Raw genomic sequence first — 6057 nt, forward strand, 5'->3', positions numbered from 1 at the left:
TCTGGGTTTGTGGGCAGTGACTTGCACACATGTGTCATATTAAGAGACAAGCCTTCTGGCTTGGTCCTCTGGGGGCTCCAGGCTGACTGCGGCTGGATGCAGCTTGGCCACCTTCTCGCAGTGCCCTCTCTCAGGGCCTCTGACCTCTGCCTGATGTCAGGACCTTCTCCTTGACCTCACCTGTGGGGCTGGGGGGAGGACGGGGAGGTGCGGGGCGAGCCCGACGCTGCCGTCCTCTACAGCGGCCATCCACTGCCCTCCACTGCGGCGGACTCGCCGGGAATGTGGCAGAGAAGCCGAAACCGTCTGGGGATGCCGCCCGCCCCCAGCAGAGTGCCCTGCCGCCCAGACGGTTGGGGGTGGGGTGGGGGAGGAGGGCAGGTGGGAGAGACCCCCTCTCCCTCCCCACTCTTGGGAGCCTGCTGGCTGCCGTCTCTGACCCGGAGGGACTTCTGTGCTGCTTACCTTGTTTTTAATCTTCATAGAATGCGCTTGGATTATTTGGTAATAAAATTAAGTGACAAACGATTGGGTGGTTTTCATGTGCGTTTTAAACTCGGTTTGCTTTCGGGCTCTGAAGGCTGGTGAGCCTGGGCTGCGGTGTCCGCCCTACAGGGCCTTTGAGGGGTTCTGGTCATGGATGGGGCTCCCCAGCCAGGTGTTCTGCGGCTCCCAGCAGTGGGCGGAGGCAGGGGCAGAGTCCCGCGAGCCCCCAGGCCTTCCAAAGTGTGCAGCCCCAGGCCTCGGAGAGGGAGTGGGGGCTGGGGGAGAGGGGAGTGGGCCAGTGGAGGAGCCCCCTGAGGGGTGTGGACGTGTGGCAGAGTGGCCTGGGCAGTGGTGTCACTCAGCAGAAGGAGCAGCGGCTGCTAGGCGGAGGGAGCGAGGGCTCCAAGCAAGACAGATGGGACGCCAGGGCAGAGTCCGTGGCGGCGGGGGTGGTGGGTCCCCTAGGAAGACGGACCTCAGTCAACATGACAAGCAGTGGGCACCTGCTGCTGGCCTGGAGGCGCAGGGGGCAGGATGTGAGCATCAAGGAGAGGGGACTTGAGAGTGGGGACAGCAGAGCCCTGGGGGGGTGCTAGTGTCCTGGGTAAGGCCCTGGTCAGCGTCGCCTGGGGCCCCCAGTGAATCCCTCTGCTGCTCTGTGGGGCAGGGCTCAGGACAGGGGAGGGAGGGGTCGGCCTGGGGACCGGGGGGGTGGAGGGCTGGCTCGTGCGGGGGCCACACCCTCTGATGTGGGTGCTTAGTTGCTCAGTCTCTTTGTGACCCCACTGACTGTAGCCCACCAGTCTCCTCTCTCATGGGATTCTCCAGGCAAGAGTACTGGAGTGGGTAGCCATGCCCTCCTTTAGGGGATCTTCCCCAACCAGGGATCGAGCCCAGGTCTCCCGCATTGCAGGCATTCTTTACCAGCTGAGCCACCAGGGAAGCTTCTGTGTCCCGCATCGGTTCTGGTGTCACCCAGCCTACAGCAAGCCGGCCCTGTTTGTGCCCGGCATTGGGCATCTCAGATTCGGTGTCCTGGGTGGGCATCCACTAGGTGGGGCCCGTCAGGGAGGGGACGGTGCACAGACAAGGCTCCCGGGATGACTGAGGTCCCGAGCCGCCTTCAGCCAGGTTTGCACGACTCCAGATGTGCCGCTGCTTGAACGCTCCTTGCTCAGTGATAACGCCGGTGACTCAGCCTGGCTGAGGTCATGGTGCTGAGAGGCTTTCAGGGTTCCCAGGGTCAGGAGCTCCGGAGGCAGGGGTGGTGGGGGGTGGTGAGGGGTTGGAGGGCTTTCACAGCGGCTGCCGCTCTGTCCTGTCTTATCTCTCTAAAGAGGCTCAAGTGACAGGTTAAAGTGTCGCTACAGGCGTACTCCTGATGTTGGATCATGTTTCTAAAGTCTTCCTTAAGGTTAAGAAATCTTTATTTTTAGATTCTGGGGAGAAAGTCTGTGATTATTTGTATCTCTGAATCCAAGTGTTTCCTCTGGTGCCACAGAGGCTTCCAGACCGTGGGCCTCCTGCTGGGCCTGAGCCTCGTCCCTCCTGTTCCTCTGGTCCCTTCCCTCCAGAGGGAAACTGAGCCTGGAGACAGGGGCCTCTTTCCAGCTGGTGCTGGCCACCCATGACCCCACTTACCCTTGACCTCACCCTCAGTTTAGGCCAACACCAGGTGTGCCACAACACGAGGCTCGGTGTACCCCGGGGGAGCAGCCCCTTTGCCCCCCAGCGCCCTTCTGCCTTGGGTCTGGTTTCTAGCTCAGCGGTAATTACTCCCACCTCAGCGTCTCCTGGGCTGGGAGCAGAGTAATTACATAATGATGTTTAATTAGAGTGCCAGGCCCAAGTCAGCCCTCCAGCTGCAGAGCTCCTACAGGGAACGAGTGGGCCGGCCTCCTACAGCTGCCCGGGCCTGAGGACCTGGCCTGGATGACCCAGTACCCCCCCTTCCCAGAGCTGATGCACCCTCATGCTCGTCGCATCATCAGCAGGGCGCACCTCCAGCTCCGTCTCATTTGGCCAACCCTTGCAGGCCTAATCTGTGGCCAGCCGAGCCACCCCACCAGGTGAAGAGACCCCTCCCTACAGGGACCTCTGTCTGGTGGGGCAGGCCCAGCTGTCCTGTCAGCCTAGTCTGGGGCTGGAGGAAGAGGCAGCGGGGCAGCAGCAAGTGTGAGTGAGGGGGTACCAGCTCTGTGCTTGCGGAACTCACACCCCAGAGCAGACAGCGGCAGAGGCCCCGGGCAGGCCCCTCCTGGCTGTGCGTCTGCATGGATGGGGCCTTCCTGACTGTGCACAGATGGGGTTCTGGAGGCACTGGGCTGGGTGGCCAGTATGCAAGGGTGGGTTTGTCCTGGACCTGGGATTACCACAGAGCAGGCTGGGGACACTGTCCTGCTGAGGCCCAGGATGAGGGGTGCCTTGGTCATCTGCTAGTCCCTACTACAGACTGCTAGTAACAAAGAACTGTGGCTGATGATGTTTAAAATGGGAAGGGTTGCCCCTCGTATGATGAGGGTCTGGAAGCAGGCAGTCCAAGTCTTCAGGGTGTCATCAGCAGCCCAGGTGCCACTGTCCTCTACTCATCCTGGTGCTAATGAAGCTGCCAGTGCCCCAGCCATCACGTCACACTCCAGGCAGGAAAGGGGGAGAGGCAGAGGGAAAACAGCAAGAGGAATGGGGAAACCTGCTCTACTCCCATTTTAAGGTCTCCTCAGAGTCCCACCCAGGGATGTCCCTTCTCAGCTCACTGGCCAGGACTGGGTTATGTGCCCTCCCTAGACTCCAGGGGAGCTGGGCAGGCAGGGACAGTCTCTGCTATGGAGAGCAAGGCTCTTGCACCTCTGTGTGGGGGGTGAGTTGAGATTTGGACACCAGGCAGGTCTGGGACACTGCTCTGGGCCTGCAGAGACCTCAGCTATGGCTAGGCCATATCCTGGGGAGGAGCTGGGCATGGCCCTGTCCTTGCCCCAGCCCCACTCAGGTGGCCCAGCTGTCTTCCCGAAGGCCCCGTCCACTCGACCTGTGGCCCAGGGCTCTGCTCACGCACAGGCCCTCTGGGGCCTGGTCACTGTGACAGTGCCCCTGGGTTTCCTGCCTGGCCACAGGAGAGTCTGCCTGCTGGGCTGGTCTCCTGAGCCCCTGCCAGGCCACCTCCTTCGTGGAGCCTGCCTGTAGCCCCTTGGGCAGACCCACCCTCCTTCCCTCCCTGGCTGCCCTCCTCCTGTCCCCTGGGTGGACCCCAGGGCTCCTTTCCCAGAGTCAGGTCAGGCTGACCTGCTGTCCTCTTTGGGGCCCCCCTGCCCTGGGTCCCAGGCTCTTCCAGGAGAAGCTTACAGACTTGACCCAGTGGATTCCCGTCCACTGTTAGCTCTTCCTGCCTGAGGCTACACGTCTGAGTGTCATCAAGCATCCCTGGGGTCCCATCCCAGGGTCTCGTGTGTGTCCTGTTGGAGTCACTTCACCGAGTTCTGAAGTCACCAGGATACGTACTCGCTCTGACTGTGTTGACCGGACACAGCCAGCTTCGCCTGCCTCATCCGAGGCTTAGGAGTTGCTTCTTACATATTTAATGTTGTAACAACATGTTAACATTCAGTTACATTGTAAGGGTCTGGACTGCAATCAGGGTGGGTGGGCTTGCTCCTGTTCTGGTGGAGGACGTGTTTAAAAGCCGCACCTGTGTTGTAACTACAGGGGCTGACACTTCAGTTTAGAAGCAGACGCTGCAGGCACAAGGTAGGTGTTTGCTCTTGCCCTCGCTCCGCTCCGAATAGGAAGGAAGCCCCCTGTTCCTCTCTCGAGCACTTCTCCCGGAGATGCTGAGTTTTACTGAATTCCTTCTTGGCTCCTGCTCAGAGTCATGTGTTTTTGTTATTACTTTTCCCGCTGGGGGGTGGATGGCGCGATCAGTTTTCCACGCGCCACACGGCTTTGCATTCCTGGGGTCACAGCTTGTCTGCTCTGTTCACACGTGACCTGCACCCTTCCCTGGCTCCTTCCCGAAGCCGAGAGGTGGGGCACTGCTTTTGAACCACGAGACTTTCTTGTGGGTCCCCAGGAAGCTTTCCACAGTGTCCACAAGCTTCCTCTTGGTGGACTGGGGAGGGGGCGTTTCCTCTAGCCCCTGTCCCACCCTGACCCCGAGGCTGGACCTCGCCCTGCTCCCTACAGAGGGAGGGGCTGGGCCTCAGCCCCTTCTGCTTCAGGCTCCCCTGGAATCCCAGGCAGGGCTTTGTCCTGGTCTGGCCCCCACCCTGAACTCCCCCTGGGGTGGATCCTGCACAGCCACCCTGGCCCGCCCCTTGGATGTCCTGTTGTCTGGCTGATGTCCCGGTCCCAACATCTCAGAAGGAGCAGATGGCTATGTTGGGACCGCCACCTGCTCTGGGGTCCCACAAGGTCCCTAACCAGGGCCCTCCCCTCCTGCTTGGCCTCTGGAGCCTGCTGGTGTCCCTTGTCATCATGTGACAAAACCTGTTTCGCAAGGAATTTTCCAAGTCCAGTGAACAGTGGGCACCAGTGCCCTGGCCACATCAGGACAGACATGACTAGCCAATCACCAACACTCCCAGCACGATGGAACCTCAAAGCTCGCCTCTGTGGGTGGCCTAGAAGCAGCTCCTCGTGACTGGGGTGCAGGTAGGGCACCCGCCCCTTCTGTCCTTGTCTCTGTGGTAGAGAGCCCCTATGGTCCGTCCTGAGGCTGTGCACTGAGCCCCCTCCTCCCCTGGCTCAAGGTGGGCCTTTGTCCTCTGCTCCCTGGGGTTGGGACAGCCCCAGACTTGATCTGGACATGACAGCATGTAACACACAGCACTGTGGGGGCAGCTTCCAGAGTCGGGGCGACCCTGCATGCCACGCACTGAGCTGTGTGGTCACCCCCAGCGCTGCAGATGGTGGCCTGTCCCCCAGCTTAGTCCTGTATGAGGGTGGCTGGTTCACAGTGGCCTTGCTGTGCCAGCCAGGGTCCAGCCTGACTGTGAGGCTGCGACCTTGGGAGTGTTTGTCACAGCAGCAGAACCTAGCGTCGTGTGACAGATACGCCTCCTCCTGGTTCCCACCGGGGAGACCTAGGAGAAGACACAGGTCGTCGCTGAGGCCAGGGCAGGGCACCACCAGCAGGGCTGCCAGGAATATTGGGAAATAAGAATTTTCTGCAAGAAAGAAACAGCAGATCAGACGTGCTTCCAGGAAACAGAGGCTCCCTTGGGTACTTTCATGCTGAAAGTCTGGCTGCTCCTGTCTGTCCCTGTTAGAGGCAGCACCTGGGGTGTGGGAAACGTACACCAGGCCTGTAGAAGAGATTCCGTGAGCTCTGAGTTCTCCAACACGCACGGTGGAGCCAAAATCAACCTGAGTCGCACTCAGCTCACGTGTGTGTGCTAAGTTGTGTCCAACTCTTTGTGATTCCCTGGACTGTAGCCTGCCAGGCTCCTCTGTCCATGGAATTCTCCAGGCAAGAAGAGTGGGTAACCATTTCCTTCTCAAGGGGCTCTTCTGGACCCAGAGATCGAACACGTGTCTCCTGCATTGCAGGCAGCTTCTTTACCGCTGAGACACCTGGGA

This window comes from Bos indicus x Bos taurus, chromosome 1, assembly GCF_003369695.1.
Source record: "Bos indicus x Bos taurus breed Angus x Brahman F1 hybrid chromosome 1, Bos_hybrid_MaternalHap_v2.0, whole genome shotgun sequence".
NCBI classification, from domain to species: domain Eukaryota; kingdom Metazoa; phylum Chordata; class Mammalia; order Artiodactyla; family Bovidae; genus Bos; species Bos indicus x Bos taurus.